This window comes from Athene cunicularia (assembly GCF_003259725.1).
Source record: "Athene cunicularia isolate RWA chromosome Z unlocalized genomic scaffold, athCun1 chrZ_part1, whole genome shotgun sequence".
NCBI classification, from domain to species: domain Eukaryota; kingdom Metazoa; phylum Chordata; class Aves; order Strigiformes; family Strigidae; genus Athene; species Athene cunicularia.
The window spans coordinates 10,524,626-10,543,155 of record NW_020799142.1 but is presented as its reverse complement, the minus strand read 5'-3'; the positions used below and the strand labels follow the sequence as shown (position 1 = coordinate 10,543,155).

Sequence of the window (18,530 nt, the reverse complement as noted above, 5' to 3'; positions counted from 1 at the left end):
GCCAGCCCACTGCCACATTTCCAAGGAGTCCAGAGGAGCATTATAGAGTTGGACTGGCTGAACGCTAAGGTTAATGTAAGGTCATGTTGTTTTATTAACTGGAAGTTATGATCAAACATTGCACTTAGAAGAAATAGGGTTTCATCGTCATGATGTTGCTTAGCCACTGCGAACTCTGCAAACATCCATAACAGAAACCTGAACCATAGGAACTGGTAAAAAAAAATATGCATACACATTTTGAAGAGCTAGCCTATTCATGATGTGTATGATATAAGCTTTGTGTAAGTCACAAATATTTTCAAAAACAGCAAGTATGAACTTCCTGTGGGGTGCCTGGCACCAAGAAACCAGTACCAGTGTAGATCCTCAATGCATCAATAACCTTTACACAGTCTTCCACTTGTGGTAACACCATTGAAATAACTGGCTATACGCCACCTAATGCTAAGACCACAAAACTATCTAGGCTTCAGTTTCAGCCCAAGATGACTCTCATGCCTTTCCTTCCTTAAATATTCTGAACTTGGGTTCTCTTTGCACTCCAGTCAAAGAGAAGTCTCTAAGTGTCACTCTTTAAATCAAAGTTCAGCAATACTCTACAGTTGTGTTCCATGCTCCCATCAGCTGCCTCTCACATCACTGACACTTTATTGTTTGAAATCTAGTCTGATATTGGCTTTTAAAAATATCCTCCAGCCTAAGACCCTTTCTACTTCTCTCTTCACCCTTCAGAAGGTCCTCTATAGAATATCCTCTGACACTGGCAAAGATCTTGGGTTGTTTTTCCCTCCACATGTATCACTGCAGGGAGTGTGCCTTAGAAATACTGACCTAAAAGTTCATTTACCTGAAATAGGACATACAGATTTTTGGGAGGCTTTTTCCTCCTTTTTCTTGATCACAAGAAACAAATTACTTGCTCTAAAACCAGCTCCACTGAAGACTTGCACATATACCCTCTTTCTTTCCACTTCTGGCAACAGAAATCTCAGCTTTTCTCTATGTATGTGTCTAGCTGCCATTTCAGTAAACTTCCCTTCCAAATCCACATCTTCCCCATCAACTTCCACCTGCAACCTTCTCTCAGGCACTGTAAGTACTGCCACCAATCTTTTTCTACTCACATCCACAATTGGTAAGTCATCATCCACCTGAGTTTCTCTTCAGTCCTCCCACACTTGCTCTTTCTAAATCTTACTCATTCTACATTAACTACAAAATGTGGCCCTTCCTTCTCAACCACTGGCAGTTTTTTCATCCAGCTCTCTTATTTTGTCTGCAGATTATTACAGCATCCTTCTCTTTAGCTGTGACGTAGGAAAACTTGCCAAGCTTACATTCAACTTGAAGAAGGATGCAGGAGGCAGAGATGAATCTTCTCTGCAGATGAAAGCAACAGAGAGAAAGGGGGGGGTGGGGGAAGGCTGCAAACACACCTGTCCTCTCTGAAGACCTTTCCCAGCCTATTTCTTACCCCTGTGTGAATTATCCCCATTCCTTCTGACTGGGATGTCAGGCTGTGCAGCCTGACTGTTAAGTTTTCAAGTTTCCAGGTTTTCATGATCTCTGCATTTTTGCAATGCTGACAAACAACAACAAAAAGTAACCCCAAAAGCCATGTCCCCAAGTGTTTAGACGGTTTGTAGATATGATGGTGTCACTCCTACAATACTGTCCTACTTCTCTCATCTATGCCCTTGTTGACACTCCATCAACAGTTAAAGGCTACACTGTCAAAGGCAGCAATGCTATTTCCAGTTTGCATTGTACAGCCCTTCCACAGCGATGGGGTCCTGGTCTTTTAAACAGTCATGGCTGTGGTTTTTTTGCTTTGTTGAAAAGTGAACACACGGAGGGCCAGGAAAAAAAAAAAAAAAAAAAAAAATCTAGTACTTGCAATCTTTTAAAAATCATTTTGTAGGTTGTCTTTCAAATAGTATCTGCATAGTTGGATTCTTGACTAAAATTTATTCTTACTTCATGTTCTTCCTACCCAAGGAAATGTTAATAAAATTTCTACCTTAAATAAAAGAAAAAAAAAAAGGATGAAAACAACATCCACACATATTTAGCATAAAGCATTAGGGTACAAAATTTAAGATAGGATGGGAAGTACAACCAAATTCTCTCAGTGTATCGATATATTAAATTACAGCCCTGAATTTTTATAAACCTCATTAAAAAGTGGTATTATCCCACATTTTCAGGAATCAGTCCAGGTCTTATTACTGTAGAAAATACAATCAGAACCAAGCTCTCCTTAAAGGAAATGGTAATGTTTTGAAAATTATGTCCTCTCTTCTCCATAATTATACAACTCCAGTTTGAGACAAATGGGATCTGACTGCTTGGAATTTAGGTCTTTTTGTTTTACAAAACTTTCAGTTAAACTTCAGAATGCTTTCTGTTTTTAAGAGTTACCTAAAAGGTGGCACCTCAAATAAGTTAATGTTATAAAAAACCCCAAATCAAACCTGATTTTACAGCATACTCCATAAAGACTATTAAACAGTTTCACTACAACACTCTAAGATCAGCATAGTTTTTTCCTTAATATATTAATTTAGCACTCATTTAGGAGGTCTGCAATATATTTGCATCTTAGTTTTAACTTGTGCATGTAGCATTTCCCCAGTCGAATGCTTTAATCACTTACAGTTTATCTATACACCAGGAAAATTTTACTGTGTAGTTTTTAGTGTACTCTTCCTTTATGTATAAGCAAAATTAATGATCCATAACAGATTCTTCTTTTCCAAATACTATATGCAATATTATATGTTTGTTGACAAGCAACAAACCTCAAAATTCCCTTGGGGGAAAAAAAAGTCTTACTTCTGTAGCTATCGCACATCCAGCTACTCAGCTGGGCCAAATCCTCTGCTCAGGACAACACACAGAGGCATATAGCATGAAAACACCACATACATAGGCAATAAAGTGGACCAAAATCCACAAAGACACATACGCTTGGCAGGTTTTGCTGTACGTTCATGCACCTAGCTCAAGGGTGGAGTTCAAAAACCTGCAACTGGCTCTTCTGCTTCCCAAAAGCAAGCAGAACTGGGATGAGGCCCTCCCAATGCATTCCTCTAGTTAAAAGCTATGTCATTCCAGACAAGGGAATCGAAAATTTGTGAAGGAGAGGGAGAAAGTAAAGGGGAAGAAGAGCTCTTCCTCCCATGACCACTCTCACCCCTGGGAGTCTCCTGTTGCATGCTCTCTCCCTCACCCGTGACCCTTGTATTCCTTTTTGCAGTGACCTGTGCCTGAATAGGAGCCATAAGCACTGTTCAACCTCCTTTCCTACCTCCCTCTTCCCCATCAACTCTGCCTTTACCTGGTGAGGGAGCACTCACCTGGGAGAGAAGCATTTGAAAACAAGCTTGGCTGGGCATAGTCCACCATATACCAGATGCACCAGCCTACTGTTGTAGCTTCATTTCCCATGTGCTCTGAGAATACCGGCCTGACTGGGTCCTTCAGGGGACCTGCCATAGAAGTGTCTCTGGCTATGAACTCCACATACACTTCAGTCAAGACTGCGTATCTTAGTAAAGCTAAGATTGGCAGCAGTTCTGGAGATAAGCAGAATTTCTCACAAACACTTCAAAGTCTAAGGTTCAAATGGCTAAAGTTGAATTTCTGTGAATTACACAGCCGGTAAGCCACTGGATGCTTAAGCTGTTTTCGGAGTTTGGTTCTCAGAGTCCTACAACTGCTTTTACACAAAGCTGCAAAGATCTGTCTGATAAGAGTCAGCTTCAGGAACAGATGTTTAGATTCTATCTTTCTTCCTTCATCCTCATTCCACTCTACACGGATTCCTGGCCTGTGCTTCCAGTCAGAAATTAAAAAGTAAATATTCGAAAATGCAGATTTGTTTTTTCTCTATTTCTCACTCCTTTTTCCCCCTGCAACATAATTCATCTATTTCTAAGCAATTACAGACACTAGTGATAATATAATCTTGCTGCTTCAATCAAAAATCAGTGGTAAGCAAAGCAAAACAAACCAATAGGATCCAAGTAAACCTCTGAAAGACATGGAGAAGAGAGAGGGGAACAAAGGACTGCTAGCACAAACAGATCACAAAAAATTAGGTCATCCTTAAGAGCAAAAGAATTGAGAAAAACAAAATGTACCAGTCGAGTTGCTAGCAATTTTAAGCAACCTCTTGAGAAAGCAAGCTGACACTTGTAAAATAATTTTGTGAGCTCTAATATAACAAATGTGTGCCTGATATAAAATGATAAGTGAAAAAAGAATATTATATTAGGACTTTTTGCTTTCCTTTCACATATTGGTAGCAGCTTCATTATGAATAATATTATCATAATAGGAAGTAGAACAATCAAGTAGAAAAGACACTACTAACAATTACTTTGTTAAATTTGGCATACCAGCACTACCTCTGTTGATCAGTCCTCAACTCTGCTCACAGCAGCTGCTTTAAGACCTGTTAAAGGGAAGACAGGCTACAAAAACCTCATAATCCATAAAGAGTAGTCCCTTTTATTCCTATAATTCACAGATTAAGGCTTCCAACAGAATCTGGAAGCGATCTTGCAGGTTTGTACATACAGTTTGTCGTGTCATCTCCCCCCCCATCCCCCGTCCTGTCCCCCCCCTCATGTACTTACATGGATTCAAGGTTCATGATACGCACATTGGTCTTACTAAGACTAGTATCATTATTCTGGTTCTTGATATCAGCACAGAATAGATGTGGTGTCCAAGTTACAGTTGGTTGAACACAGTTGATTAGGACATCCCTTAATAAAAACCCACAAATCTCTGGGGAGATTTCTAAACACATTCCCATGTCCTTTTTAGAAGCTCTGTGACTAACAACCAAAAATTAGACCAACCAATCTCGGTCCAACATCCTGTCTCCAGAAGTGGCCAAAAAAATATTGAAAACTGCAAACACACAACTGAAAAATGCAAAAACAGGGCAAGAACAGAACGACACTCTCCCTTATACCACCTAAACTTGATGCTGATAGCTCATCTCAGCTTATGCCTTCCTTACATTAAAAGCCATGCTAACTCTTCTCCAGCACATCGTATTATCATATTACGCAATTACCTACCACATCTTCTCGTGCTACCTTTTATCTCTTGTCAGTGTCTTGTTCAGTATGGAAATAAAAGGTAGTTCCTAGATGATCTCAGGTCTTCTAGGGCAGACTAATGTGTCGTTATCTAATTTTCATTCCTCTGGCACTGAGATCAGTTTAACGAACAGGTGACACACCTCATTAGTTCAGCAATTTCAGATTTATTTTGCTTGTGAACTCCTGGGTCAGTATGCCAACTGGGTTCTGGCAATCTTTCCTTCTCCTCCACCTCCTCCCCTGTAGGTGAAGCATTAAGTGGTTTACATTCCCAGATCTACTACCCACATGTCTCTTGCTCAAAAGCAGAGTGCCCAGAGAGGTGGTTCAGATGACCTCTTATATACAGATGTTGTTAATTTGTTCAAAAATGAAAAAAACCTACCAAACATTCCAAAAGCAAAACCCACTGTGCAGTAATTTTTCCTAATTATGGGATTAAATCACGGCAAAAATCCAATGCATAGATTTCCAGTAGTATTTTGACAAGGTGTTCCTGCTCACAAAACAGCAGGACACATAAATTAAGGGCATTATCTTTCTCCACTGACTATCTACAGTGCCTCAACGTCTACAGCAGTAGCAATCTTCCTCCCTTTCCCCCAGATGCTCAGAACCTGAATAGGAAGAAGGGCCTAACGAACGTCTAGAGATGCTCAGTGAAACACCTCTGAGTACAAAGTTACAAAACTGTTGGCGTGAAGGGGTCCCTGAAGGTCACCTAGTCCCTCCAGGTGGTGCTATTGCAATGCTAGATCTGGTCAGGCATGTCTTTGTCTATCCCTTTGCAGCATGGCTGCTACTCAGGCAATCACCTCCCAGCCTGTACTGAGGAGAAACGAATTAAATCGATAGGCTGGCCGAGTGCGTTAACTTCTGAACTACTCTGCAAGAGAAATATCTGCTGTCACAAAGCAGTCCTGTTTTGTTTCGTCCTTCCCCCTACCTGCAATATTGAGTAAACTCAGACCAGATCAACACATCTTTTTAAAAACATGCAAACAAATTTAACTTCGAAATACTTTTAAAAGTGAACATTAACACACCCTATGGACTCCACCAGAGATATGAAACTTCAGTAACTCTTACTGTAACTACTGTGGCCAGTTCAAAACATGATGGCTTCTTTAAGAAAAATATGCTTCCACATCTTAATCCAGCAGCACACAGATAATAAAAAAAAACAGACTTGTATCACAAGCAGCAGCATTTTTAGACCCATGGAAAGAAAACCAGTTACAGAATGGAGTCCCCGATGACATCGAGTTTATTTTGAATACTGACTTTGTCAACAGAAGTTTCTCTGAAAAGTGTATTTATTTTGTTAGCACACACATTTTGCTTCAGTAAATACACATGGCAGGTTAAGTTATGTTAATGTCTGTGCAGTGTGAAGAGCACAGGGAAAAAAAACTTTTCCAAACATCTGCCACAGCAAGGAGAATCTGTCCAAGACTTGTGGATCTTGACATGGTGAGACCTCTTTCTGTCATTACTGTCCATTCTCAACTCTGTAAGAGTGAGTCACACATGTAGAATCCAGTCAAATCTCCTTACATCAATCTTAGTAAAAAACAAAGAAACTAAGCCTGAACTCTTTCAGAAATATATACCCTGGTGTTTAGGAGAGAGCATAATCCAAAACTATAGACATAGAAAGATATAGAAATTAATCTTATATTCATCTTTGTATGTTCATCTAGTCAAAAAAGCAATCAGTGTGAGGACAGGAACAAGGAGCCTAACAAAATAACTTTATGATGCCACCTAAATTTATGATGAACCCACACTTTCAATGCTGTACATCATCTTTTGTTTTCCTTGAGATAAATTAACCAAATCTAGAAAAATTAAAGAGAAAGCAAGAGTAATTAAAGAGTAATTATAGATATTCCAATACACCTTCAGAGAACTAAAAAGACCAGGCTGCTTCTGCCATGAAGAGAGGTAACTTATGAACAAAATAGGCATCTATGAAATCATGAATGTGTAGAGCTGAATGAAGAATGACTCATAAATAGTCTCCACAATACAACAAATACCATGCTTTCACTTAAATTATCAGGCCACTGAAGGGAGCATTGTTCAAAAAGCAGCTAATTAAAACTTACCAAAGCCAGACCCCTATGTTGCTGTGAAATGCATCAGTTGGAGCATGAGCTCAACTCAGAAACCCCTTAGCCATAATTTAAGAGAGGCACAGGGAGAGATCCCTCTCCATTCACCCTCTTTTCTGTCTGCTGTGTAGGCTTTTTGCTCTTGTCCGAGACAAGAAAATGGGCTGACAGACCTAGGGTTCAATGCAGTAGATCAATTCTTGGGCACGGCTATTAAAATTGATATAAAAGATATTGAGTTTCAATACTGAAAGATTCAGGTAATATGATCATTTAAGTGTGAATGGAAACAGCTAGAACATTAATTTGCAGCAAGCTGCTAGCTAAATAATCCTGATCATCTTCCATCAGCTCTTGGTCTAGGTAGATACTCATAACTCTGAAGCATGCTGTTAGTCTGCAATCAATCATTTTAAAATATAAGATTAGCTTTGCCTTCCAAAGACTGACTAAGAAAAAACATCAACAGGAGGTTGACTGCATACACCTGAGGGGGTGCCAGCTCAGCATTTGCTTTAGACTGTTCAGTTCCCTCCCCCTCACATGAAAGGTGCTGCCAAAACAAATTTCAAGTCCCACTTCTGTGCTGGGTTGTGGAGGCCATACTTCCAGGGCTCTGTGATGTCAGTAAGAGTTTGCTGCAAGACAGTTATCATATTTGAAATTCCTCCTGGAAATTAGCAAAGGAAGAAGTTAAACATTTTAATACATGGATATTCAGGAGTTTTCAGGAGTTTTAGTGTCTCTCTACTAGAAAAAGGCAATCTGTCTCCTTTTTCTTCATTCAATGTATTGCTGGCTTTGGCTGCTGCTTGTTGGAGAACTATTTTAGTTCAGGGAAATTTTGATGTTCATGGAGATTTTGATATGAAACAGTGTGTTCTCAATTAATTTAAATACTACTACTTTTTAAAACACTACTGCTGTCACAGTAGTAGATAACCCAGCAGGTTGTTTTAATGGAGAAAATTTTAGTTGTCTTGGCTTCTACTGTTTATCTAACATAAATTATACAGTGTTTTACTAAAAGTGAACAAAGATTGATCTGAATTCAGAGGTTCTCTCTTGCCTTCAAAACCACTAAGATTATGCCCCTCAGTAGTCTGGGAACAGTCAGAAGCAGCACCTCAAATACCAGTTTGCAAGGCACACATAGGTATTGCAACTCCAAGGGTTAAAAGGAACACTACTTTTTGACCCAAGACATGCACTATGTTTTTGGTCCACCATTTCTCCAACACTATTCAATGCAGATACTACTAGTTATCAATATCAACCTTAAGCTGGAGCGGTTAGCAGGCTGCTTCTTCAGAGACACATGATGGATGCCACTATCAACGCTTTGGTTTAGCATCAATTTCTCGTATTTCTTATCCCAGGTGGGCACAGATAGATCAACAAGGTCTTTTTATATCTTCCTTTGCCAGCTACTGAAAGGCACCTACATATTACCTCAGCCTAAAACCAACACTATATTCCTCCTGCTGGAACACAAGAAAAAAAAAACAAAGATGTTCTGATGAGTGCTAGTCCCTTCTTGAAGTTTTCTGAATAGTCTTTCACTTAGAAAAAAACTCAGCTGTGAACTCTGACCTACATTTCACAAAATACCAAAATAAGCTCTGGTAAAGTAAAGGGTACTCTTCACTTTATTCGAAGACATAACGTTCCCTCTCCCCTACTCCTTCACACTACCAGAGGGTGTTTGCTTTGCAGTCCTGTCTTGATTATTCAAGTCTCAGGACAGGCGGCTGAAGCCAACTAGTTTGGCTTTTTAATTAAAATTGTAGCACACACAAGATATGCCTTAGAATTATACCTAGAAATTCTATTAAAAATAAATATATAAACAAAACCCAACAGCTCCAAATTGCAAATAGACAGTACAACCACTAATAAAACAAAAATTACATTTTCCCAATTTTTCAGGATAACAGATACATATGTTCACTTTTTCCATTACAATCTAGCATTGACTCTAAAATCCAAAAATAGCATTTAAATATATGGAAAAATTAATTATTTTGCCATTGATCCTTTTATCAGAAGACCACAGATAGAATAATTATTCCTGAAGCAGACCTTACCATCTCAAGTATCAAGAGTGATGATCTATCCAGCAACAGAGCCTCCAGCTCAACACCACCTGTTATTGTGCAGCTACAATTTATCGACAGGAAAGTCCGTTCCATGTCTCACACTAAAAATTGTGCAGACAACACTAATTAAAGCCAAATTCTCATCAAAATAAACAACTTGGAGGTTCTCATGCTGACAGAATAATTCACTATTACGTTTAATTCAGCTTAAATTTCTATTTTCATTTTGACAAAGCCACTGCAGATAATCCAGATAGCAGCAGTAGTGTGTAAATCTAAGACTCCAGTACTGACATCTGGATATCACCTTCTGTGACATGCAGGGTGCATTACCCACCGGTGAGTCATCTAACTGAGCCACATGGATGTTGCCCAAACCCAGCATTTTCACCCTCTGTATTTTGTCATTCAAGACTGAAGTGTTTATGAAGTTTGTCTCATCTATTTAGGTCATAAATCTCAGAGACAAAGATCACCTCTCAGTTTTGTAATACCTCATATAATAGGGCACACAGGCTGACTGATCCAATAAACCCTACCAAAACACAGATTGCGGAAGAGTAGAACTAGCATTTATACAAGGTGGATATAGCAGCACACATGAAGTGGTCAGAGGGAGGAAAACTCTGACCCAGAGGAACAGAGTAGTGCATATTAGATGTACCTGAAGTATTCATACCTTGCAAAAGTAAGAATTGCCCAGACAAACCTGGAAACTTATTTACCTAGTCTTACAAGCTTGAATACAATCATGTTAATTTCACTGCCCTTACTTTACTCACTTAAATGCTGGTAGGATCAATTTCTTATGTTAGGGTTTAACTTTTGCATACAGCTGCAATCCAAATCAGCTTTGTACAAGTATGGAAAGACGGCATTGCACAGCCCTTCAGCTGGCCTGCTGCACCAGAACAAATTATTACTTATGCAATAAGCAATAATCATTGTGGTACTACTCATCACTATTACCACAGTGTGGGAAAAAATCATTAAAAGTTTTCTGGAACAGTACTTTTTTTGGACATTTGATTCCAGTCTTAACAAGGAGAAGCACCACCAAATTTAAGTGTCACTTTCCAGACTCAGAATTACAACATGCCAATGTTCGACAGAGAGCTTTTACTGCTACTCCAGTTTTTATGTACTGACATCTATTTGAACAGAGTAAAATAGTCGGTTTAGGCCACCATTAGGATAATCCATCATTAGGATGTATTATGCAACTCACTACCAACACAATATTGAGAGGATTAAAAAAAATACATAGTTATGTTTTCCACAGATATTGAAACACAACTGTCTCTCAAGCATCTCAACAACCAATCCTCTCCCCATGGCTTCTGAATATGCATAGTATGAACTTCCACACAATAATTAAATGCGAAGTTCTTGCTGCTGAATGCAGTGTTAACTGCCACACTTTCTCTCCCCAAAGAATTGTTAACACCGCTGCCTAATTTCAATGCACGTTATATTGCAGAAGCTAAATTTTGTGCACCACAGCCTCAGCTTGGCAATCTGTTTAATTTTATGAGCTTTTTTTGTCACAGGAGACAAAAAGGGCTTCTGTACAGTTAAAGTTACCATGGCTCAAATGCTCAGCCTTTTGCAGAATTAAGCAACAGGAAATATATACATATCATGAACTGTAGAATATTAATCTTTTCTCCAAGAGATCACATGGGCAGTTCAAAGCTTGACACCTTCCAACCACCTTTATCTAGAAATCCTGTTCCTGAAAGCCATAAAACATTCCCAATTCACTGACAAAATTTTCATCTACAAAGCTTTTATAAGACATGAGCTCTTCATTTTAGTGGCTTAGACTCAGTATCACATACAGCTAAACTGAAGAACTTCTTATGCATAAATTATTCACAACCTAACATTTCAGTCCATGAGATTATAACAGAAAAATATATTGCTGGATTTTTCTGTTATGTATCTCCCTTATATCTCTCTGTATTTTACAACTGTCTTTGGATAAGGTCTACAGAGAAATATGCTGCATTTCCTCTTAATACTGCACTTATTCACAAGTGCATATCACAATGTAGAAAAGAGTAACTTCCATAAATTTCTTGCTGAGTCACATTCAGTTTTCAGAGAAGCTGAAAAATACTTGATTGACATAATCTAGCAGAAATGTGCTGCCAAGAGAGCAGGGAAAGTGATCTGGATAATCAGAAGCCTATCATATTGGCACTTGTACTGAAAATCTGTGCCAGAGTTGTATGGAAGAATAAAGACATTGAGTCATACTGAACAGAAGATGAAACAATATCGTTTTACCAAACGTACTGGGTCACCATAATATGAGCACTGATAAAAATGTATAAAATAATAAAAGTGATTTTCTAGAGAAAGGAAACTTAATAAACCCATTTGTTCAAGACTGCTGAAGGGCATTTGTTGGGATGCCACAGGCAAGGCTATTTAAAATCTGCAGAAAATGGGGTGAATAAAAGAACTGCAAGGTGGGTAGGATAGCAGAGAACCTTGAGGGCAGTAATCATAGAAATGGTCTGAAATTCACACAGTATTCAGTGCCACACTGTGTACTTATGTATGTTGCTATATATTAGGAGCTTCTTCACTCAATACAAGCAAGAAAGCAGAGGTGGCAGCTTAGGATTCCCATCAGTAGAGTCAGAGAGGAACAACAGTAAACTTTTTCAAAGCTGTAATGAAATTAAACAGGTTATAGAAAGTGGCTTCCTACAATTTCAGGGGCCAGCTCTCTCACCCAAGAGTCCTTTCCAAAAATTGCAGTTTACTTTACATAGCAAGTTACCACTAAAGTTTAAAGGCTTCCCCAAAAGTAAATGAGAGACATCGGGCTGGGAGGCCTCCTAACAAAATATATCTGTAATGAAATGTCTGTAGTTGTTACAGTCATCAAACATAAAAAGCCCACTTCTGGGCACACATAAAACAGCTCACTGGTCCCCTCTGCAGAAACCTTGTGATGAAGCAGTAACAGTATGGATAGCTGGATCCTCTGCACTGAATAACACAAGAGCATCACCAATTATTTTGGTAATGGCACTACAAATATATTAGTACTCCTCACAGAATCTAGGCCTCAAGTCTTCAGATCCACATAACATTACTGGAACAAGAAATCTTCATATATACAGCTCTTCTTGGGGAAATACCACTTTTCCTTCCAGACCTTTCTAACAACACTGAGCTAACCATCTGTTCTATATTTATCTGCCAGACACAGGTTATAACCACACCAAGGGTGTTTTAGACTTCTTCTGAGTGCAATGACCCTGCAGAAATGTAAAGTCAAACTGCTGCTCTGTTTTTTCCAGTCAATCTGGATGGCTCTACTCGTACACTTCAATATTCTGCTAAATCAGGATTCAATGGAAGCCAGGATTGCAAACACATAACAACAGGTGCACTGGGTCAGATCAAGCCACCATCTCTGAGAATGGTCAACACCGGCTAATACATACAAGACCAGGACAAGCACATATGATACCTCCTGCATGCATTCCCCATCACAGGCCATATAGATTTCTGAAATACGCAGAAGTAATTTTTGATTTATTAATCCTTAAAAGAACTCTCTTTCACTTATCTTTTCAGTGTCCCAGTGAACTCATGTTACGTGCTCCATGGAACACTACCTTCTTTTTGTATATATAGCTGTAAAGCAAGGCACAGTCTAACACATTCTGTAATTTGCAGTCATTATGTTTTTCACAGAATCTGCCGTGTATCAAGCACAGATTACTCAGAAAACTTCCATTAAAAATAAAGGAAAGCCATTTTTAAGTCCTCGAGATAAAGTCATATTTTCAAAGTTAGTGTGAATCAACATATCTCTAAATCTACAGTAGTGCTGAGACAACAGCTCTGATAGCCTTTAAGGTAATTTAACAGTCAGCATGGTGAACTAATCTTGCAGAGAAATCTGTTCGGAAATGGGAGATTGCCTTGCGTACTCTAAAAGAAAAGTGCATCTTGTCCAGTGATTTTTTTTTACCCTACAGAAACACAATGATCCTTCTTGGATCTAAATTAGGATAATTTGATTTTAGGGAGACCTTAGGCAAGAAGCCTTCAAAAAAGTTAGAAGATGAGAAAGAAGGTGAGAAGTCATTTTGCTAGTGACAATAATGGTAGTGAGTTTGTAGAAGTGTGCATTGTTGACCCATTTCAGCATCATTTTTTTTAAAAAATGTGCAATGAATGCATATAAAATGCTGAAAAAGTGCTATTCACCCATAAATTCTGAGTGCTGAGTTATGCTTAATATTTCATGTTTTAGAAATTTCTTGGTTTAATTCCTCTTGCAGCTTCCAGTAAAGTGGCACATATATTTGAAAATAAAGTTCTTCCTGTAAAAGTTCCAATGAAATACATTTGCATTTACAGGCATTTGTGTATTTTACTTCATGAAAATAGCCCAAATAAATATCCTTTGCCATTAAAAATAAAAATTAAAAAAGTCATTCCCTAATCCCTACATCTGATTTAATTTCAATCATGATGTATGCAGAAACATTCTTACATGATTCAGTCATTCTTACCACATTTAAAATAGGATCACTTCAAAACACTTACCATAAGCCTACTAAGGAATATACATTTGGAATTTTTCGGATTATAACTAAAAGCAACTCTGTGCATAGTTCCCATTTTTCTCCAGAGGGGGATCTTCATCTCTAGATTAGAACTATCTTTCCAGCCAAGGAGCTGTCAGATAGGAGCTTGCTCCCACTTGGTGACCTCTGTGATGGTTCAGGAATCCTCATTGCAAAGCAGGAACTCTATCTGCAGCCAAACATCTTGGGGGAGGCAAAAGCCATGGCATTAAACACATCAGGCCATCTCAGAACTTGGGACACAGAAGTCTCAAGAAGACTTTGCCTATATCAGAAGGAAGTTTATCCCATTTCCACATGTAGTAACAAATGTATGATTTTGTAGTTATCAAGCATGTTATCAGATTAAGAAAGTGAAAATATGTTCACAGCAAATAAATATTCCTCCATTTCTCATGCATGCCAGTTACTTTGAGTTCTTTGTTGCAGAAGACACTTGCTAAAAATTGCAATGAAATTTTATGCAGGCTCAAATAATTAGATTATAGTATGAACACAGTAATTTCACTGGTACCCACCACAAATTATTTTATTATCCTTGGAAGACTAGTGAAGATGCTGTGACTGTGTACAGAAATAGAATAAATACACTCTACTCAGCAAGGATTTATAAGTGATCTCTAGTGAAAAGACTAATGCTAGAAAATGAAACAGCTGCAAGAGTGTCTGTCTTATTTAAGATGGCTTGGTTTAATGATTGCCAATGCTGCTGTTGAAAGGCAGACTTCAGACATTTCCATCTGAGATTATTACTTATCACACAGCATGAAGCAGTACAGAAGTCTCTGTGAATTTTTATGTACAGGAGAACACACATGACTGACTGTCATTCACTTTACTTTTCTGTTGCTGACCGTAGTATCAGGTAAGCACTTCATTCATATGCCTCCTCATGACTGGGTTCTCCATGAAAAGAAACATAACAGCAGATAGAGTAGCAGCCTACTAGTCCAATTTAAAATTTTGCTTGGCTTCTTTTGACTGATTTGGACTCAGATGCAAACCAGGTCAGAAACCATATTTATTTAAAGATAGGTTGCTAAATTCTTCACCTTAGTGCTCCACTTCAGCTTTTCCTTCAAAGGGAATGATTTTCCATTTCCGTATGTGCCACTGAACACATCTGCAAGCATTAAACACAGAGAGCAAAGCCAAATCTGTAACAACACAAATGATGTTATGGCTGATGTTAAGAAGAGTAAGTAATCACTCATTTTATTTTTCACCCTGAATTTTGATCTAACAGTGCAACCTCTACAAAAAATGCAAAATATATTATTACAAAAAGTAAAAGTCAGTTACCAAATGAGAAGGAAGAGCAGCAGTAAGCACTGCAATCCCATTTGTGGAGCCAGTGAGCCTTTGTAGATCTGATCCAGTTGTCCAAAGTCACCTACCTGTGCTTTACAATAATGGCACAACTGAAGTGTTTGGGCATCTGGTCAGGCTCCTGAGTACGAGGCTGGTTGTATCTCAGCAAGAACTATGAGACCTCAAAAGCCTACATTGCTGGTCTGTAGTTAGGTGTAGTCAGTGCAGCCAGATGCTGAAGCATATATCCATCCTTCTGGTGTGTGTTTTACAGTTGATGTTGCTGTAATCATTAGCTCTCAAACTTCAGAAAGTTAAAGGTGGGTATCTCTATGGCAATGTGTCTTTGCACCTTCCAACTGCATCATGAAGTGATCAAAGTCAGGACTGCCAGACAGATATTTTCCAGCTGGATCCTTCCAGCCACCAGAAAATTTTCATTTATTAGAAGTAAAGCCTTTTGAAGAAGCAGTAAATCAGGTGGACACTTTTATCAAAATATCAAAAGAATCTGAGATTGACTATAGTAAATTCTGATTGACTTGAAACATTTTTCCATAATTTTATCTTTGAAATACTCCTCTTGTTGAAGTGACATTTCAAATAAGCAGGAAATCCAATTTCCACTAACTTCCCATCAGCATACAAGTCAGTTGCCAAACAAATTTCTGGGCAGACAAGCAGCAAAAGTTGGAAGAAGTTTTGAGAGGATGCACAGACTATCTTTACTATTTTACACTTAATGCTATGTGATAGGCAGCAATGAAAGTATTGTTTTAAGTCACACGTGTGCCATGATTTTTTTTTCCTCTCCATGGCATACATGTTTGTAGCAGAAAAGATCTGACTATTCTTGTCAGATACGCATCAGTTTTGTTAATACTTGGAACAGACAGATTGAACTGCTCTCCTCCACAGTGGTAAAGTACATAACTGATCATCAAAGAATGAACAGAGACGCGGCAGTGGGTAGACACAGGATGCGAACTGTGACCAAAAAGAACAAAGAATGTCCACACATTTAAATGTATCTTGCTTTGATCCCATTCTCAGCAACAGCAATGCCTCTGCAACTGGTAGAATGGGGGAAAAAAACCAAACAACCAAAACTGGAAGAGAGATACTAGAAGGTGGCTCATCCAACCTGCACACAAGCATACACCAAGTATGCATACAAATGTAAAAAAAAAAGCATTGCCCATCATCCAAAGAAGACAGGCTATCCTCTTCAGTGATCCTAAAAGAACAAGTGAAAAATAAAAATCCAGAGTGTGGCAGATCAACAAAAGGGAGCGGTAGCAAGACGCGCGCGCAGCTGACGTTCCAAGTGATGCAGATCTGCTATGCTGCACCTATGCCATGCCACTATCTATTTACTCGTCAAGGTATGTTAAACATTTATCAGGGAGAGTTAGGAAGGAAGCATCTGGAGATGCAGCACTGCCCATCTCAACAACTAGCTACAGCTAAAACAGCTAAGGGCTGTGTGGGAGATATGCTGCCAGCTCTTCTGGTCCCTGACAGCCCATTAACCAGAATAGGAGATACCAGGGCCAAATCATTTGGATTAGAAATAAAACCTGGGAAAACAATCAGAAAATTTGAATAGCCTTTTGCCCATTGCTATCTTCCTATCTGAAAAAGGCCAGATCTTCATCTCACTGATGTCAGTGAAGTCTCTCCAGGAGCAAGATTTGCATTCTAACATACAGAGTGGTAATATGTGAATTTGGCCAGTTTTACCAGACAACATGTATGAATTGCAGGCTGGAAGTGCAAAAAGGCACAAAGTTTTCAGCATTGTATCACTGAACACAGTTTTGTATTTTAATTTGTAGGAGTAGCTCTCCAGCCCAAATTCAAAGATGATCATACATGTCTAGTACCCAGTTTACAACATCAGTAACACAAACTGAAACACCTTGCAACTGTGAGCAAGTTGCCTCCATTTTTCTTCATTGTTCTAGTGGATCCTGTACAGCTATACTACATGAGTTCCCAAATTAAACAAGAAGATATTCTTTACTCAATTGATGTTTAACATGCTGTATGCCAAAAACTGTATGTGTATCATAAAACATCAACCTGTAAACATACCTATCAAAGTCTGAGATACTGTAAAACTGCATTATGTATTGATATCAGAAAATATGCATTAGCATGGTAATTAAGGGTCATCCTTTCACAGGCAATTATCTGCATTAACCATGGAGGAAAACAGCATTCTCTGATAAGACTCTGGTAAGCTACAGAACTACAGAGCCCTTTTCAATTTGAAGCTGTCTACAGGCTACTTGCAACCAAATGAAAAATAACAATAAAATGAACATGAAAGTATGGCCTTAAAGGAGTTACTTTCAGAACAGCACATTTTTGAAATCTAAGTCAAGGCCACAGGTGTCTTATAGCTCGAAGGGGGGGAAAAAAAAAATCCTTGATCTAAAAATAGTCTCTTGTATAATCTGGAGGAACCCATGAAAATGATTCTCTTCTTTGAAGATGATTCATCACTGAACTCTTTGAACTGTATGGATGGTCCCTAAGCCACTAAAACACCAGAGGGCCAAAAAAGATCTGTATGTGTATTGGCTGTTTCAGTTAAAGTTTATCTGCAAACAGACAACAAAGGAACCTTCCCAGCTGATAAGGTAGGAAAGAAACAAACAAATGTAAATCCAAAGTCTAAAACTGTTGGTCTGAACTATTTTTAAAGAAAGTTTCTCATCATCTGCTAGTTTTCCTCCTGAACTTTTAAAGCATGTGTTGGGACAAAATTGTAGATATTAAGACAAAACCCAGGAACACACTGAAAGCCAGACTGTTCAACATACATTTGTGAGGGCCCAAACGCCCAGGAGCAGTGTACAGATCTAATTCACTGCAGGATCTTACCACAGGTTATACAATATACTCACTCCTTCTGGTTGAATGTAACACTGATCAGTCCCACTAGTGTTTATATTATTGATAATTTTATGATATTTTACTTTCTTAAACATCTAGCTTCATTACTGAAAGAAAGAGCGGTATCTCTAACAGCAGAATGGAGACAGAATCCAACTTGATGAGATTTTAAATATATTATTTTTAAGACTGGCACAACTCTTGTCTTGAGCTTAAGTCTTTAGTAATATCTATCAAACACATCATTTTCAACCTACTAATAGCGTGAGAAACAAGTTCTATTGCTCACTCCAAGCCCACTTAAAGGACCAGAGTTGTAAAAGGTAGCTCTATCACACTGAAATGAGCAAAAAT

At 38.5% G+C, this 18,530-nt stretch overlaps 1 protein-coding gene across 2 annotated transcripts in view; it reads right to left on the bottom strand.

Annotated features, from left to right (window-relative positions):
* PDE8B (phosphodiesterase 8B) overlaps positions 1–15,080 on the bottom strand; it is a 71,377-nt gene extending 56,297 nt beyond the window's left edge. For both annotated transcript variants that reach the window (XM_026865344.1, XM_026865345.1), the window contains exon 1: positions 15,014–15,080. The gene's annotated coding sequence lies outside the window, so the exon portion shown is untranslated. The remainder of the gene's footprint in view (positions 1–15,013) is intronic.
* Positions 15,081–18,530: the final 3,450 nt, after the last annotated feature.